Here is a 19,344-nt window from a genome sequence, read left to right as displayed (position 1 = left end):
TACGGAGACGATATTCAAAGAAAAAAAAATTCATCGAGTGTCGTCTTTAAATTATTTCGCGTGACGTCCAACATAAAATTTTTCAATGACAATCTGTGTTAGAGATCAAATTTAACAATAAGTTTTCAGAAGAGAAAATGGCAACCAGAGGGAAAACTACGTTTCCATGCTTGACACGCGCGAGCCACGTTTACACCGCAAAAAATATGCGCCGTAAACTTCATTTTTCAAATGAGTGTTTCAAGTGCTGGAGGCGCCCCGCCGCGAAATGCAAGCGCATCACACTCACACATTACCGCGTAAAGCTTTACAGCCTCGGTTGTAAATTTCGTCGGCGTCGAAAAAAAAAAAAATAAACAAGGTGCGAAAACGCAGCGCGTCGATCCGCCAAAATTTACGACCCGCATGCACCAAAACGTCGCGCCGTGAAAAAGACGGCGCCGCGTTAATTTTCCCCGCCGAATTTTTCGCGGCTCGATCATCGACCTACATCTCTAACGTGCATTGTCAACGTCACGAAAAGCAATTTTACGGGAACACACCGGGACTGTCATGAATCAAGATCTGAGATTTATCCGTTAATATCTTACCCGCGGCTCGGAAGCCGCTTCAACAGCGTTTCGAACAAGGGAAATTCGCGAGAAGAAATAAAATGCTTGCGGTCCCTATAATCCGCCGTTTAGCTATTTCTTGATAGAGAAGTTATTTAGCTCGCTAATGTTTGAATCCTCGGGAAGCCCGCGTTTATCTCGGACCGAATACAAATTTACGGAGGCTGCTGGGGAAAATTCCGCGCGAATAAACCGCCGCCGTCAGACTCCAAATATCCCTTTCCGTTAACGTTCTTGAACCGTTCCAACCATTTCCGCACGGGAAGCGCGGCTGATATTCTTACTCCGAGCACGCGGCGCACGCGATCCTCTCCATCCAGCGCCGTTAATTATTTTCCGCGGGCTCCTGTGTACCGCATAAAATGACGGGCAAACTTCGCGATGTTCGTCTCGACGGAAGGCCACGTGCCGTGACACGGGCGGTAAACTCGATATTCCCGTCTCGGATGAAGCCGCTGCGGCTGGCAGCGACAACAGCGACTGCGTGTCACTCTCTTAGATAGCATCGCGGCTTTCTCCAATCTTTTCGCCCGGAGACGCGCAACTTTCGCAGAATCATTAATAAGACATCTTAAATGCGGCTTGCAATTTCGCAATCAGATCTTTTTCTCTAAGGAGCTAAAAGAGAGGAGATAACAACTTTTCCAAGAGGACAGTGCGAGCGTAACTGTTTACACAGATAACACGTATACGCCCCAAAGGAGATTTAATAGAGAATTCGACAATTCAAGCATCAACGTGTGCATTAACAGCATTCGATAGGGTTGATCCAAAGTCCGGAAGCCCCTTTCACGACTGTTATTTCGCGTCGTGTTTTACACAATTTCGAAAGTTGGCCGCTTTAGAAGCGTTCGCCCTCGCATTTCCGACAGGAGGGCATTTCGAGTGTCGCGAATGGATTCAGAGAATCGTAATCCTGGGGTTTCCGAAGCCACTGATCCTGCCCGATGAGAGAGCCATTCTCTTCGGGAAACGTGAAACGCGATACACGGGCAAGAAAGTGGACGAGTACGCGATTTTTAGGAAACTCATTATGGAAATTTACCAATAAGCTGAAATCGAACTCGAGACACTTGCGCGTCGATCCTCCGATTCTTTCGAGATGTTTGAGACACGAAATGGCGATTGGGCTACTGTTTAATTAATTTAATTAATTTTCCTCCGTCAGGTCGATGGTAGCAGACAGCTTGACAAAAAAGAAACGTATGAAAATAGAAACTAGAAACCTGCAGAAAAAAACAAAAGCATACTTAAAAAAAGAGCGGAGTAAATAAAATTAATATAGGAATTTTCGTTTGGTCCCAAATATGATCATCGTTCGGTGCTGTGTTGCGAACAAGATAACTGCATTATGATTTCTCGGTTCTCCAATGTCCATCGTGGCTAATCATCACTCAATTACGCACACTCTCGCGTGTCTTTCTAATTTCACCTGCCTGACGTTGTCAGATCGACACCTCGTGAGTCCGTTCTCCATCGCCAACTACGTGCAAATAATCAATTACTACTGACGTACTATTTCCGCGTGCAATTAAAATTGAAATGCGAAACACCACCTCGCACAAATTTCCGGATTTTTTTCCCCAGCTGTGTCGAATTCATCCCGCGCGAATCCTCAGATCTTCGAAATCGTATTTCGAGTCGCGCCGGGGGGATCGGCTTCTAAAAATTTCATTATCAACTCCACGCATGGCGTGATCCGCGAGGCGAACACGCCGCGCTCGGGAAAATGGAGTGCCTATTGGAAGAGGGGGAGAAATACCGCGGCCCTTCACCCTGCCATACGCACGCCACGGCCTCGTCTCGGCGTATCATGCCGCTCGGCTGCCCCCGCGAATTGATTCTTCTCCTCTTCGCGGAGAGGAGAGGAGATCCATCTCTCGCGAGTGCCGGGCACACGGGAGCGGCCGGCACGTGACGTAAAAATCCTTCGGACGTGACTCGCCATCCTGTATTCCAGTCAGGAATAGATAAGAAATCCCTCCTGCTCCCACCCCCATTTTCCTCCTCCTCCTCCTCCTCCACCACCTCCTCCTCCGGCCCCCTCCCCCTCCGCGAGAGCCGACACGGTAATAATTATGCAAGGAATATCACGGTGCGCGCGCGCCGCGCGCCGCTCGCATAGCAAGTGGACCACGTTTCCCCGTTAAAGCCGGAGTGACCCGCAAGTTTTTCCCGGGGATGATTTATCGGGACGAAGGTGGTCCCCGTGCCTCCCCTGCCCTTCCCGTCTGTCCCACTATTTTCGCATCTGCGAGAGTAGATTCGTTAGCTTCGCGAACCGCTTGATAATCACGTCAAACTGGTTCAACGCTCGTACTCTACGAGTACTTAAAATTTCGCCGTGGCGGAGACGAGTTTATCAATTTAACTGAATGAGAAGCCGCCGGTTAATTAAAGTGGGCACGCTCCGTGCGCCGGACAACGCGATGTGTGCAATTACGTGTAATAAAAAGAAAAGTTAAGGATATTCGAAAAACAATGAGCGCCATTCGCCGCGCGCGCGAGACGCTGCCGCGACCAAGTGTTGACGACGCCGCTGGCAGAAGTTCGCGCTCCGAGGACCGACAACCGATCGCTCGGTATCTTTCCCCTTTTTTTTCTACCTGCGGCAAAGTCATAAATTCTTGCGTCAAACTTGGACCGATAAAGAATTCCTTACGATGTTATCCGCGGAAAATTTCCTTTAACGTGGCGTTGATGCGAACGCCCGCTCCTTTCGAGGAATTTTAAAGAGCGAAGATTATCGATGGGCTTTTCTTTATGCGGGGAAACTTTCCTTGTAACAAACGCAGGTGGAAAAGAAGATTCGATTGATTCCAAATCCGATCTGGAGAGCAATTATTCGACATAATGAAACCGCGATAGAATAAGCTCAATCTGTAAGCTCGTTGAAATTCGTTGTAGCAAAAGTTTGTTTCAGCTCCATTTCTTTTCTCGCTCATAACTTTGATAAAAAATATTAAGTATCTTTTAATTTACCTCCTAAAAATACTAAATGGAAGCTGATGGTAGTATATAAAATTTTTCCCTAAAGGGATGTCAAAATGATCTTGTTAACGCAGTCTCGCGTACTCTCTGACGTGAAATTTTAAACAGGCGACTATTTTAAAAAATACTGGCGATGCACGCGGGTACGAAAATATCGTTGGCATTAAATGGCAGGGTAAAAAGGCACGACTAAACGTCTTTTCAAGCAGATGGGAACAAACTTCGCACACGTTATTTCGTGGCGCCGGGTCGGCCTCCTCCTTAAAGTTATCCAAACATCTATTTCACGGAAAGTTTCAGCGACAGTCGCGCTGAAGTGGCAGAAATTCTCTTCGCCGGCCTCTCTCGACTAACTTTTATAATAATTTCATCGCGTCTGCATATTCGATGTTCCATCGACAACTCCATATTCTAGCAATGAATTTCTAAGGCGCTATGTGCAAATATTCGATGCGATTATATATAAGTGTCGATGAATATTCCTGCATACATTTTACGCTGCATAATGGATTTGTTAAATGAAGTAGAATGAAGAAATTTAGGAAATGTAATCGCGTGCTGTTCATGCGATATCTAATGTAAAAATCTTGTTTTGTTTTTCGACGTACCTACGAATTAGTTCGAATCGAGCGTCCACAGTGTTCAGAGTGCTTGTATTTTTATAATTTGACCCTGTCTTATGGACGACGATGACTCACTTTGGTTCGTTAATTTACCTCCCTTCGTTTTACTCGATAACTAATAAATAATTTTAATTTCATATTTTTTGTTGATTCGCAGTAGTACTTAAAAAGGACCCAAAATAGGGTCGAAACGTTGTATTTGCTAGATAAAGGAATATGCCAGTTGGGTTGACTACGTGTTCTCTGTTTTAATTATTGTAATATACGTTACATCAGAATATGGTATCATATTACATTAGTTTCGAATATAAGAGAAATCTCGCACAATTAATAATACATTTATTAACTGCATCCGACTTTCCTTCGCAGCAAAGAATAATTTCATTGTAGAAATATTCACACTGAAAATTACATTTTTGCGAATTATGCTCCAAGACTCCAGGTAAATAGTCTTGTTTTTCAGATAATCTTAAGTGAATTTTGCCGCGACAAAGATTTCATCTAAGACTTAGTTGCGCCAAGATATTTAAAATTAAAATTTGGAAAGTTGGGATAAACGATGAGCTCCTATTTTCGCTAAGGAGACTGCATATTCATCAAAGAACTTGCCATTAAAATTTCATGCGGTGTGAAAAATAAATGTGCTCTAATATATTATTTTAACAAAGATCCGTCACACAAGGATCCTACGTCAATATAATATTACATAATCGTTGCCGTTAGTCAAGAAATCAAACGTAATTTCACGGTGTAAAATTCAAAAGTCGCAGAAACTAAATACCCCGATTTAGACGGAATCAAGCCGCGGAATCATTTTCTGCGGCAGCGAGAGAAGTATTATATCACGGAATTTTTCGCCCTCGCCCGCGAAGTCAAGCTGTAAACGTTTACGTTTTCTCCGAGAGATAGAGAGTCCATGCTCTGTGTTACCAACGTGTTTCACGAAGCACTCGTGTGATCCTTTCGTGGATCGAGGTTAACGCGAAGTAAGACGACTCCCGAAGGATAATGTTCGCCGTATCGGATTTACCGAGCTGTCGTCGGTACTTACGTTACGCCCGAACATCATTCGTAGCGAGCCGTAAGGCGATTTAGTTACAGCCTCCCTTACTTCATACTTTCCGGACGGATGCTTCACGATGCTTTTAGGTTCGGCACTTCGGTAAAGACATTACGTCGGCGATAATTACCGAAGTTCGCATTGCCGCCGACGACGAGCCCACCCCCGAAGCAGGTCGAGTTATTTTCGAATGGCGCTATCACCCCTACTGAAGAATCTCGCGTTAAGTAACTTTTACAAGATTTTATAAGGCATTGAGCGTTTGACGAGCGCGATCGGTACGAATCGAATTTTATGTTATTTTTTAAAGAATTTTTTAAATATCAAAAATAGGAAGCCACCAGAATGAAAAAATCTGTCACTCTGGGGAAAAAAAGTTAGCAACTCATTTTGGGGGCCACAATTAGTAATCGAATTATTTGGATTGTTCGTAACTCCACTCTGGGAAAAATTTTGACCGTTTTTTTTGTAGTTAAGTAACTTAACATTTCGGTTAGTGCCTCTTGAAAATTATCTTTGCGTTATTGAATATTGACAGAACTAATTGAGAGAATTAATTAGTATTACTTAAAAATCTTGGATATAGATAGAATAGCTAATTGCGACTTTTAGTTACGCGGGGTAAAATTCGTAAAAGATTAGAGTTACGAACAATCCAAATAATTCGATTACTAATTGTGGGCCCCAAAACGGGTTGCTGTCTTTTTCTTCCCAGAGCATAAAATGAGAACAGGCCATTATATTATATACAGACAATTTGTTTTCAGTTTAATATCCTTTAAGTTTCTACATCGTCAGTCCGTTGTCTATTAAACAGTGCATTAAAAAATTATGCAAAATTTGTAGCGTTTAATTATGACAAAATTCTCAAACTTTTCAGTCATTATCGGACATTATTTTCTTAGTCGGATTACAAGAAGTATATGTTGATTGAAAATAGTTGATGAAGTCTTTAAATCCTATGCAGCTGTAATTCACTTTAAATATAGTAGGTACGCGATCTTCGATTTCTTGAACAATGGTAAAGAGTCCCGAAAGCCGATATTCAGTGCCGACTTTGGACAACTTTCTGGAGAGCAAAGTTTCCATTCTTATGCCGATTTCTAACTTTCATTCAATGAGAAGATAATATAGAATCATGGGGAACTTTTGCGTTTACACTACGCGTAGTAGTAACGAAAAACGGATGTGGCAAACAAGATGAGAATTTTTCAAACAAATAGAGAAAACGAATCTCTCGTAGTACGCAATTCTTTGCCATAGATAAACAGAATAAAGGTGTATTTAATTATTTCAAATATGTTCTTTTATATGATTTACAAAAGTAATTATATTGTAATAAATAATTGCTAAAGATTACTACAATCTTTAAGGAAAAAATTTCATGCAAAAAAATACCGGCTGTGATTAACAAGGCATAATTTTCTTTAACAATTATTTTTAATATATAAATGTGTGTTTATCGCATTTGAGCCATACGAATTTTATTAATTTGTTAATTTACGCGGACGTAACACGCGTTTCATACTTTCATTTAATTATTTGATCGGGTGGGAGGGCAATAAAGGGGATACATTGTAGGGATGATTGTACTGCGTTTTAAAACTGACGATTTAAGTCGGCGCGCAGTTTTCGTTTTCGAATACTGTCACGATAGGTGGCATTCGGGAATCAACATTAGACTGTTTATTGCGACGAATATTTCCATATGCGTCGGTGGTCGAATTAGTTGAGACGCCCGCCTAGCGAGAGGGAAGTCCAGGTTCAAACCCTGGCTGAGGGGATATTTTTTCGCAATAAATTTAGAATGAAATATTTAGACACTAACACTCTGTCACGGCTCTTTAGTCCTTTATTCCTTCAAATTTGTGTTTATCACATTTGAGCTAGACAAATTTTATTAATTTTTTAATTATGGCCTATTTTTCCTTATCGTACTATCATATTATTCGTTAGCTAAATTATGCTACGACGGGCGAATATATTGGTTTTTTATATTAAATTTCATGTCAAAAAGTTAGCTTTTTCCTCACGCAAACATCCCCTGTTGTCAAATATGAAATTTAATCTTGTATCAAAATACTGATTACACTCTATTATTATATATGAATAATTTATTACGCCCAATATGTCCGTATTTGGTTGTCACACTGTTTTCGATTAAATGCGAGGGGCCATTGTACGTTAAGCTTCGCAGTTTATCCTGCTTTGTCATTTTGTCGTCGATTTTGATTCTAGTACTTCTGCAGAATAATATCGGAAGTGTTGTTTTATCGACTGTTTATTTCAGGGATTTATCTTGTCGAATGTGTATATATAGGGCAAATCTCGATTACTAAAGTCCAGCAGTTTCAGTGAGTTATTTCGGGTTCTTAAATAATAAATATAATTAGCGTTATAATTTCGCGAATATATTACAATTATAATATTTCCGGACTATTTCAGACACGTGTTCACAGACATCTGCAGTTATCTTTTAAAATTAATGTTAAGAGACAAATAATTCAAGCCGCATATATCTCGAAATAAATCAGCTCAATTCAAATATATTCTTCTTCCCTAGACAAAAGAACGAAATTTTTCATGGATCAGGTATTTCCGAAATGACACTGAAAATGGCGACGTACACGCCATTGAAACAGAACATTACAAGGTAGTTTTAGAATCAGTTGGAGAATAAATAAATTACTCTTGCTGGAACAATTTTCAGGCGCGATAGTGGATCCGCGATAGCATATTAAAGATACTCTCACAATAACGAAAATAAAACGGAGGAAAAAAAGGCCCGGGTTTTACGATTGATGTGGACGAGTGCACCGACCGTCCCGAGGCTTCCATATTAAATTTGGATGCTGCCACGAGAGGCTAAAGCCTCAAAATCCCGGCGTGGCCGGTAACACGGTATACCCGGCGTCAGCCGGTGATGGGTGGGCGCGAATTAGCACGATTAAGATGCTATCACATCCGAGTGGACAGGGGAAGCCTGGGGAAGGATCCGTCGGGGCGTGAAGGGTGGGCACCGCATCAGAGGGTGGGCGCCCCGACCTCAAAGTAACTGGCAAGTGGAACGTTCGCGGTTGTAGCCTCGCGTGGGGTATATACCTATGGGGCGCGACAGTGGTGCGGCGGCCCACCAGGGTATGATGGCGTACGACGGGGTGAGCGTGTTGCTACGGGATTACGGGCGATGGTGCGGCCGGGACCCGGCCCGGGTCTCTTGATGCTGAGTTACGTTCTACTCTATATCCCTCGGAGCTATTACACACGCTGCACGTCCCCATAAATACAACGACACGTCCTCCCCGAGTCGTCGTCCCCGTTACCCCCGTTGAGGCGCGTCCGTCAAAGTATCGCTCTTTGATCCCGCGCTCGATAATGGGGATCGATTTCGGCCGAATGAACTTGAATGCCTTGTCGCCATAACTTGGCGCGGCGTGATTGCGATCGCCGATGACGAGTCTCCTCCCCGTCTACGCGAGACGATTTCCGAGACCGCGCTGATTTCAGATAGGACGATCGGTTGCGTTAACGATCTACCACCGGGATTGGTTTTCGATCGGGGACATGCGTAATTTATTGTTACCGCAATTATTACATTAAATATAAATGTAAATTATTCTGTCAAATATTTAACTGACCAAGGAGTGCACTCTCGGCGAATAAAATTACGGACAAATCAAATAATAGAGCGGCGATCTTTCCTATCTGTTAAAATAAAATATAAATGTATGCGCGCGCGTGTGTCGTACAAATTTAGCTATGCTTTCGGTTATTACCGACGTGAATTCAATATAAAGCATCATTGCGATGTGTAATTATTGGCATAATATTTGCCACGCATACACCCGCACATGCACGCTTTTGGAAGTCGCGGATGGTCCGTGCAAATATCGAAATTACGGTCGCGATATAATCACTACATTACTGCAGTTATCGCAATGGTATTAATCAGATGAAAATCCGAAATCGAGTCGTGATCTAACCACTTTACAGTCGATCCGCTGCGAAATTCAAAGAATAAAAAAATCATGTCGGCATTATATCAATATCGACAGACAAATTATTATCTGCAGTTATTTTGCCCCCCCTCCTTCTCTCTGCAAGTTTAACGTTGTAATTATCGAGAAAACAATTTCTATAATTACTTTCACTATTTATAAAAAGCTAACGTTATTTGAAATTTCAAAGCCATTAAAAGTAGATTCCGTTTTCAAATTGACAAATTTAATTGCAAAAAACAATAGTGAACTCCACGCACGTTTTTGTGGAGGACTCGTGTTTTTGCGCGGACGCAAAGGTTTCTTTGTTCGTGTGACGTTGTCGGACGACTGGCTCCGCACAAAAGTCCGCGGAACGTATTCAGATGAAAGGGTTATCTTGGGTCATGCCGGAGAGCATAGGTCCATCGAAGTCAAAAGGTTGCGGTGTCCGAGGACAATGCCAGGGAGACGTTGACGCTATCGATAGCGCCCGTTAGGTTTTGTATTTGTCGTTATCGCCGACGCGTTCGGAAAGGGTCACGCGATAGGAACGACCGGAAAGTGCAACCACGTGCTCGTTAGCTACCGTACATGTCGGCGAACTTCAATTATAGGACGGCGGAGTTTCCCGTACAGGACATCGACGGCGCGGCGTAAACTTACGGAGACTCCGCCGTTAACGTGTTTGACTAACATATTACGTGAAATTGGTACGTATTTTTACAATCATACATTCGAAATACTCCGCAAAGCTGACGTTTATCCAGGTTTGCGCAAGATTTTTTTCCGTACGCGTAGAAACTCCAGTGCGGGATATTTTATTCATTAAACGCCGTTAAAAATTAATGTCAATCGCAAGAGACGAATTAATCGGAAAAAAAGGCTTCAGGCCTAATTTAAGAGGAAGAAGAAGAAGAAAAATTAATGTGCACGCACACCATTGTAATTTATAGTTAAATAAAATAAAATAAATTAAATAAAAATCGTTTCTCTTTCTCCCTTTCTGTGTCCCTCTTCTTCTTTACGTCTGCAATATTGCAGTTGCATTCGCGCAAGATGCATCGCGATAAACGAATTCTATTAAATACTTAAAAGTGTCAAGACACGAACCGAGGTATGTTTCAAGTGGAAGTCGCGCGGCACTACCCTCATTTCAGTGACGAGAAAATAATGTAAAAGTAGACAACCCCTTCTCCCTCGGTACGCATTGTGCTTTTTACTTGGCCGACGAATCGATAAGCGCCGGGAGTAGAGGGAATTTATATGGAATCAAATCGCAGCGCATATCGATGCGTCCGTTCGCGCGATCAATCGCGGGATCTCTAATATTATCGAGATGCGTGATTGCCATCGACGAGCCGCACGTATCGCGACGACTGCGCAGCGACTCGGCGAAATTTAATTCCGAATAATAATCTGCGGTCGTGCATGACGGAAAAGTGCGAGAATATTACCGATATTACATTATCGCCGAAATTTCATTCCGGCAATAATACCGCGGTTGCCAATGGAAAAGTGAGAATGTTACTGATATCCTATTGCCGTAGGAATTTAATTTTGACAATAATCCCGTGATCGCACGACGTACGGCCGTAAATATACGGCTAATATTAAAACGTTGACAGCGGTCTCGCTGCCGCAAGAAATTTAGCGTAATTTAGCGGTGTTCATCGTAACCGTGCGTTTATTATCGACATTGGCATCTGTTACGTTATTTGCGATACGACGAACGTGTGGGCCTATGTGGGTTGTTTTTCTCTTTTCTTTTTGAACGAGAGAGATATGCGCATTCATTTTGATTTAAAATGTATTTTGCAAAACCTCTTCATTCCTCGCATTTTTATAAATTATCCCGGAATTAAAAACCGTTTGTAAACATATCCGGCGATAAGCCAACGGACATTCGTTATACCATTTAATTCCGTGACTGCCTTTTTCGAAACTCATGAGGGACTGCTTTGTTATATGATAAATCGATAGATATTCAATCACGCTATTACACACCGCCGAGCAGCTCGAATGCGCGCGAAATTGATGAAAATACGCGGCGCAAAATCGCATTTCGGTTAAAACCCATCGGCCCTTACGCGCGCTGTAAATATGCGTGATACCGGTAATTATTTCGTTCTCCCGGTGCTACCCTTCGTCGGCCGGAAATCCGCTGCAGTTAATGCGGACAATAAAACCAGTCAGTTCGACCGGGCCGTAATAATATTGCGGCCCGAAAACGTGTCGGCCGAACTCAATTTGCCGGCAATTCGTCGATCAGCGCGCTGTCGCCCGCGATAATCCATGGCCATCATAATTTTTACGAATTTCAAAACTGTCGCGAACGCGCGGCCGAGCGCGATAATGAATTTGTGCACGGGACGTCTCGGAATTATCCAAACATTTTCCACAAACAATTTTCCCAGAGATAACAGATGCAAATGCAATTGAGCGAACAAAACTGAAGGCACGCGCATTTTTAGCCACGTAGAATATGTTGTGTGAAAGTACTTTGCGTTAAGAGGAAGCCTCGTGTGAAATATCCTCCTTCACCGATCAGATTTTCACGATGCACACCGATGCACACCGAGGGGTTTATCGCGCCTCAAAAAAGTGCACATCTATGTCCGAAAATGGCAATAAATTTCTGCAGTTATTACCTTTATTTCCTACATACACACCTACATCTATGTAGATCTGTAGAGGAAAGTCCTCCATAACGAGATTGAATTCTTAATAATACGAGATAGCAGGTTTTCACCGTGCAAATTCAATCAGAAATCTTTTTTCGCAACGACTACACGATCTAACAATCGGTTTTCCACTAAACAGATTTTACTCCAAAGGCAATAAATTCATGATGGAACCAACAGACGATACCTATTAATTAAGCAGGAACTCCGCTGTCCTATATTGGGAGCCTATTTCATAATAGGAGACTTTACCTATTTCGTTTAGAACAGAATTGTGAAATCTTTAACTACATATGTTAATTTATTATTTGATTTCTCTTCTTATTTTAAATACGTGACTGGCTTTCATTGCCTTTATATCTTTTTTTTCAGAATTGTGAAATTTTTTTGTTAAGCAAACCTCGTTTTCCAATATTGCCGAAGTTATTGTCCCGTTAATGCCGTTTATTGCCTAAAATTTGTGCACCCATTGCCAAATACGACAGGCCCCTTGATGCACACTGATGAAAATTGATAAATCGTATTTTCCACGGCGGCGGAGAGATCGAAGAGCATGAACTAAATCGAAAGCCATTAAAATCTCTATTTGGTGTACTCTCATGGTATTATCGGTCCCGAACTCGTCGATACTTGAGCGAAATTTCGTTCGGCTGGGATAGCCATTAATTATGCGCGCATATTAAATGTGGGCAGCATATTTCAGTCTTCGCATTATCCACTCAATCACGACACCGCGGATACACTCGGCCAATTTATGTAATATTGTAACAAACAAGTGGCGAACGATATCCGAAGGACGAATGTAAACGGAACGGGGATCATCTCCGGCACTTTTTGCAAATTTGACTCAACGAGTGGTCACTGCTCCTACTCAACGTGTCGTTACTTTTATCTATCGCGTGCAGCAAAATTTATTGCAATTTATTGCGATAGCGGCATATACTGGACAAATAAATTTACCGACGACAATGTTTCACCTAACAAAACTGTGTTGCACGACCGAAAGTAACGGCGCGCAGGACGGAAAAGCGATATATAAACTCACACATTATGTAAAACCATTGAGCTACCTGCATCCTGCTCCACATTGACTATCTTATTTCCCAAACATTTATTATTTTAACACAAAATATAAGCAAAAGAACAAGTGCATTTTTTCATTCAACCCACTTTGTGGGTTTCCTCAACTCCGGTGTTTAATTAAATTAATGACATATTGAGTGGAAGCAGTGGCGACTGTTGAGTCAAATTTAATATTACAAATTGAAATACGGAAGGTATAAGAGATATTATTAATGCTACTTCTCTGGTGACAAGATTCCGCGTCCAAAAATGTTAAGTATATTTAAGAGCGTATCGTGATACAACCGCGAGCTGATATTTACGCGTTCAACGAAAAAGGAGAGATTTATAAGAGACTTTTCGTATCTCCGTTAATGAGAAATCAATTTCTATTCACGCACACTAATTCGTCGGGAGTCCGTGATACGTTACACCATCGTCTTGCTCCGGAGTTCGTATAAAGGTAGACATCCCCCTTTATCCAAGGGTCCTCTCATCGCAGCGCTCGCTAACTTTGTACCCCATAACGCACGTGGCCTCATTGAAGCGCGCAGGCGAAACTTTCCACGCGAATATCTTCGATATTCGCTATTCAGACCTCACTCGAACGGTCAAGTAGTATACCGCACGGATTCGCGGGCCGTGTGCAGAGTGGGCGGATTTCCGGCGCGGCGCGGCGCGGCGCGGGGTTTAAACTGTCTGCAAAGTTGGCTCCCGCGCTCCCTTTTCCAACCCTTCGGCGCTCTTTATCGTCGACTCCGCGAGCACCGCTTTCATCCCGCCTCATCCCGGTGAGGGATGCATTTAGCCTGCGTGCGTATCTGTACCTCTCCCTGCCTCCCTCTCGCACACAGCAAATGTGTACGTACGAGCTAGCCCACAACAGGCAAAACTCACTCCGGCGTGTATGTCGAATTGCGGCGAGGTGCTTGTACAGCGTTTATGTGCGCGTGCATGCGCGGCAGTTAAAACCGGATAACCCACGAAATATCGGGGCGGCTGGGAGTAAACGCGATTATCGCCGATACCCCCGGCGCGATTATACAATTCATTTATTGCGCCAACGAGGCGCGCGCGCGTATTCGTTGTCCAGCCGTGCCCGCCGAGAGGCCAATTTCAATTGTGGATTTTAGACGCTGAGTTTTAATTAACAGCTAGTTAAAGATTCCGCCTTCTCGCGGATAGCCGGTCTGTATGCGCAATTTCGCATACAGATCGCGTCTCAAATAGATAGGTATCTCGATACCGCTAGTTCTAGACTATATTAGAGTACTCTGTAACGCATGAATATACAGTTAATACGCCTGTAACGAGCGAGCGAGCGAGCGAGCAAACGGCTTCGCGATAACGCACACGCTGCAACAAGATCCCTCCAATATGACCAGCGGCGATACATCGATTATGCGAACTCGCAAATTGCGAGCGTGTGTCCCGAGTGCTCTCCTCTCCCCCCCCCCCTGTTGCTTTATTAAACTCTTGAAATTACATTCCGCAACGCGAGAGCTCGATAACGACGTCTCGTTTTTCGAGCCAGCGAAGCAATCGACGAGCGTGGGAGCGCGATTTGCCGGTCGATAACTAATTAGTCGAGCGTCCGCGAGATTTTTAAGCTGTCGCGCGCGCGACTGGCGCGGAAGGTTTCTCATTAGAATGATGGTTACGCTCGCCCAACGTTTCAAATGATATTTAAATCCTACTCCCCGAGATCTCCTCTCTCCGCAGTGCAGATACTCGAGGCGCTTACGCTCTGAACTTACCTATTATCCCCTAGAAGTGACCCGTTAGCCGCTTACCAGCAAGTTATCCGCTTCCCGGGCTAATTTAGGCATGCGTTCTTAGCTCTCCGTTCCGTGTGTCGCTAAGAACTCTTTCCTGCTCATGCTGACCTGCGAGAACAGAAAGCAAGCCCGCATTGAGCAAGATTATTTATACGCACGCGTTCAAACGGCAAACACCATTTGCGCGCGGCTCTAAAGCTATCGTGATTAATCGCGATTATTAACGATAATCATTTGCACAACAGCGTAGCTCAAATCCTATTTGCTTCGTACATTTTCCACCACGGCACTTCCGCGCGGAATTTTACACGAATCCAAAGATTTGGTGCGCGATACCGTTAAGTATTAGCGCTCTCTTACGCCACGATGTCGTACGATATTTTATAACATTCTGAATTAAATAGATGATAATTAGAGAGAGAGAGATTCACATTTCTGCAGAGTCTGGAACGCGCGTTATTCTTTCATGCGACCTAAAAATCTCTCTCTCTCTCTTTCTCTCTCTTTCGTCGGTAATGCACGTAGCGGCAAAAACTAAGTATGCCGTTCTTCAATAATTGCGAACGCGAAACCTCAATCCGCCGGCGAAAAATTTAATCCGGAAATTTCGGTTCTACCTGGTATTTAGGTCGGACTGCACCTTCACCGCACGCCCAATATTTTCGAACGCGCGTGACGCGCGTACGACGGCGCGTGCACGCGAATCTCTCGCCACCGAAAGCCTTGCATTTCAAACCGCGGTAAAGCTTTGTGGTTTATCCGACTAAAATTTTTACTTTCGGCGAGCCAGCTGTCGGTCATAAAATTTAATCGCTTGAAAAAGCGAACGTTGCGCCGTATGTAGCATCGCTAAATGTCGCCCTTTGTATTTTCAGCAGGAATGAAAGATCTTGATTAATTTTTCGTACCTTAATTACATTACACAAACCCGTGAATACACCGTGCGTCTCGCGGTATTTAAAATACTCTTCGTGTCTTAAAGAATTTGTCGATACGTTAAATTCACCTTGTTAAATCTTTGAATATAATTTATTAAATGCATTCCACTCGGCCGTATTTTCTCAGACGTTTGCTCGAGAAAATCTCGCGGAGCACGTTCTCCGCAATTTAAGCACCGCGTCTGTCCGACGAGTAGAAATAAAATAAAATGTCGATTCTCCCCTATCAATCAGCTTGATGTTACCGCACATAGATCATCGGGGTCATAAATCTTCAACTCGCGGCGAACATTCGCGCCCCTCGACGAGTTCGTCTAAACTGTCCAAAGTATCAGCACGTACGCGGCGCATCCGCATTTCCGATGGAGCGCGCGGTGACGGATTCCGCCGGCATATTTAAAGCCGCCATCGCTGCCACAGACGCGAATCAGGCGGCGGTCGCCACGGCACATTCGAAATCGCTACAACCTAGGTATAAATTCGGAGCGTCTCGAACCGTGGAGAGTCGCCTCGTTTTATCTCAACCCCTTCTCCCTATCTCAACCCCCGACTCTCGCTCGCGGGGTGAGCCGAGGGCTTTCCGGGGATTAACCTTACCCGCGACTCCGCGCCAGTAATTTCCAATTCGACTGCCCGACCTGATCTCCGTGTTAATTAAACCCCTCCTCGCTAGTTATGTTGCTATCGATAGCTCTCGCGGGAGGAGTTGTACAAAGCTGAAAAGTTTTTAATCGAATATAGTTGATTTCAAACGGCTTGAGTCGGTGCGGATGTGCGCGACGGTATTTTGTACGCGCGTTGTAATACCGTTTATCTTGATGCCGAACGTAAAACGTTCGCAGTAAAATTAAAAAGGTCCCTTTTTAGCTGTAGCATTTTATTCCTCGTGCGAACAGGGGGAGGGCATTTAGCTAATTGTGAGAACATTTAGTTAATTAACTAGCGCGATGCCACGCCAGGATCAATCGATGAATAGATGTACCACTGATACAGCGCTTATTCAAAACCGGGAGATTTCCAAATGAGTTATAACTAATTTAGGATTAATTTAGGATTACTTAAGTTAGTCTGGGATTGACACCGTTGTTTCCTATTCCCTTTCCGCTTTAATGCCAAGCTGCAGATGAAAAGAGAATGCTTGATTAACCGCGCTCACCGTGCTGGATGTTAATGCAATTGGTTATTTAGTTGTGCCAAGAACGTATTCATATTCGAAAACCAGAAGGATCCTCGACGGGCGCAATCAGGTGCGCGTATCAGGACACTCTAAATCGATTGCTCTTAATTACATCATAATTTAGATATAAAGACGTTGAGAAAGAAAGAAACAAGGTTAAAAATTCATCAAGAAAAATCTAATTATTCGATGATTTAAAATAAATAATGTCGCAACACGGTTAAATATTTTTCGATCATTCCGTTTCCCCAATGTGTTAAATAACTGTCTCATTTTCAAGATAACGCGTATCAAAATGTATATTAGCCTTAATGCCAACGCTCTCTTCCCCGGTCGAGTTCGCATTTCTCGTTACAATTAAGCGTCGCGTTACAAATAAATATATCTACCGTTACCACGGCGCATGTTACAGTAACCATAGCGAGACCCATCTCGAAATAGCGCGCGGCCCCGTAAAACCATTCAATTACCTGTAACCAATTTTCCACATACTGCTTTTGATATGGCTTTATGCTCGGTGATTATATTAAGATGTACAGCAAGTCGCATCCTATGTGCTCTTATGAGATAAAAACAGTCGTTTTGCGTCCTCTCTCTCTCTCTCTCTCTCTCTCTCTCTCTCTCTCTCTCTCTCTCTCTCTCTATTACTTCGTATTTTTCCCCTACTAGCTGCTTTGTTATTACCGTTCTCTCTCTCTCTCATCTGCCTTCCCATTTTACTTCTACACTAATACTTTCACTTATTTCGCGCAATGCACTTTCGCGTGTTTTTTTTTCTATTTCAAACCTAGAAGAGATCACTAATAATTTCTACAATTTAATTTTACGCGAGTAATTTTCGTACGAGTTTGAGATAGGCGGCTTTGTCCGTTGCTGACCGTTCGCTTTATTACTCCGCGTTTTTACCCCTTTTTTGCTAGGGATTCGTAGTCAAGCGAGTGGATTTCCATTCTTTCATCGCGTTACACTCCACCCCGCTTTTATCCTCGAATTTCGCCCCGCTACTTTTTTTTTAAACCCCTGCCCGTCGCGTTACTTATCCTTTACTTCGCATTCGCGTTTAACGCTAAATATGACCGGCCGGGCCTGGGCTTTATTCGTGTAATACGAAAATCGCGTTCGAGAATTAAAAGTCAAACAACTACGTGTAAACGTTAACTGCACCGCGCACGTTTTTATCCCCCGCATCCTTTATTCTCTTACGCTTTGTCCCTCTTTTGTAATTTTCAACGTTTTCCATTTCGTGCTCCGCGCTTCGGTTTCTTCGGCGTCGTCCTCTCTTTCGAGTCTTTGATACGTCATTCTCGAATTTTCCCCACGAATTTTCGCTGTCATCTTCTTCCCCGTCGACGCATCTTCAATTTTTCATTTCTCGATCGGGCGCTTTTTCGTTTCCTGATATTTGCGCTTCCCTCGACCGTTACTCTCACCCTCTCTGCCTTTCTCTCTTTTATTTTCTCTCGTCGATACGTCTCTTCATTCGATTCCATAGTCCGATAGTCCACACTTTCACAATCGCACCGCTACACGCGAGTCTTTTCCTCGCTTTGTCCGCTTTTCCATCTGCTTAGCAGTAAAATCTGCTACAGGAAAGCGGACAGAAAATTGATATCGACGAACAATTCTTTTACTTTTTTTTTTGTGATGTCGAGACTCACATACGGTACGAAAAATTTTAAGCAAAGTGCTTCCAATCTATGAAAACATTATAGTAAGCGCTGTAAATAAACAGTAATTTATAAGTTTTGCGTCATATATTTTTATTCGGGTATCTCATCATCGGAAAATTATTTCGCTTCGTAACATTCTCTTGATATTTTGTGTTTAATATTCCGAGTAATTAGGTATCATGAACAAGAACTGCGTAAATATTATTTCAGCTTTAATAGCGAGAAAGCACATCGCGGTATTTTGCTACGTTTATGCTACGCTTCGGCATTTCAATGAGATTCTCTTCTAACCGCTGCTAATGTAATATTCTGAAATGTCTCAGAAAGGCCGAACGTTGAAGATATATATTTTACGATACACGAAAGTGCATTCCGCTGCAAATAAAAGCGGCCGACAGGACCGCAGCGATATTGCTTTTCTTCTCGCCACATTCAACCAGGCAATTTGCAATACTGCAGTCAAAATATTGGATCGCATTTTAATGCGAAAACCACAATTGACAAGATACAATGATACCTAGTAGGGCATCTAAAACTCTACATGATTCGTGAGTTACGCGTAAAGAGAAACGTGTCCAGCAGCCATTTATTACTCGGATATCTAATAAAAAAACAGTGCTTCGTACAGGATGCTATACATTTATAAAGATGTGCTAAACGTTCTTAATATTCTTAATATATGAAGAACGGAGAGACCGATATGGTTACCACATGTTTAATTAGGGTTCCCGTACAGCACGCATGTCTGAAAAACGACTTAAGGGGATGCTGGA

At 43.0% G+C, this 19,344-nt stretch overlaps 1 protein-coding gene across 3 annotated transcripts in view; it reads right to left on the bottom strand.

The window, feature by feature from the left end:
- LOC105560441 (lachesin-like) overlaps nt 1–19,344 on the bottom strand; it is a 231,017-nt gene that overhangs the window by 59,128 nt on the left and 152,545 nt on the right. For all 3 annotated transcript variants that reach the window (XM_012009568.1, XM_012009567.1, XM_012009569.1), the window contains one exon: nt 14,766–14,894. The gene's annotated coding sequence lies outside the window, so the exon portion shown is untranslated. The remainder of the gene's footprint in view (nt 1–14,765; nt 14,895–19,344) is intronic.

This window comes from Vollenhovia emeryi, unplaced genomic scaffold (genome assembly GCF_000949405.1).
Source record: "Vollenhovia emeryi isolate VEMERY1.0 unplaced genomic scaffold, V.emery_V1.0 DF939230.1, whole genome shotgun sequence".
NCBI lineage: Eukaryota > Metazoa > Arthropoda > Insecta > Hymenoptera > Formicidae > Vollenhovia > Vollenhovia emeryi.
The sequence above is the reverse complement of the archived record's forward strand: the minus strand, read 5'-3'. Positions and strand labels throughout refer to the sequence as shown.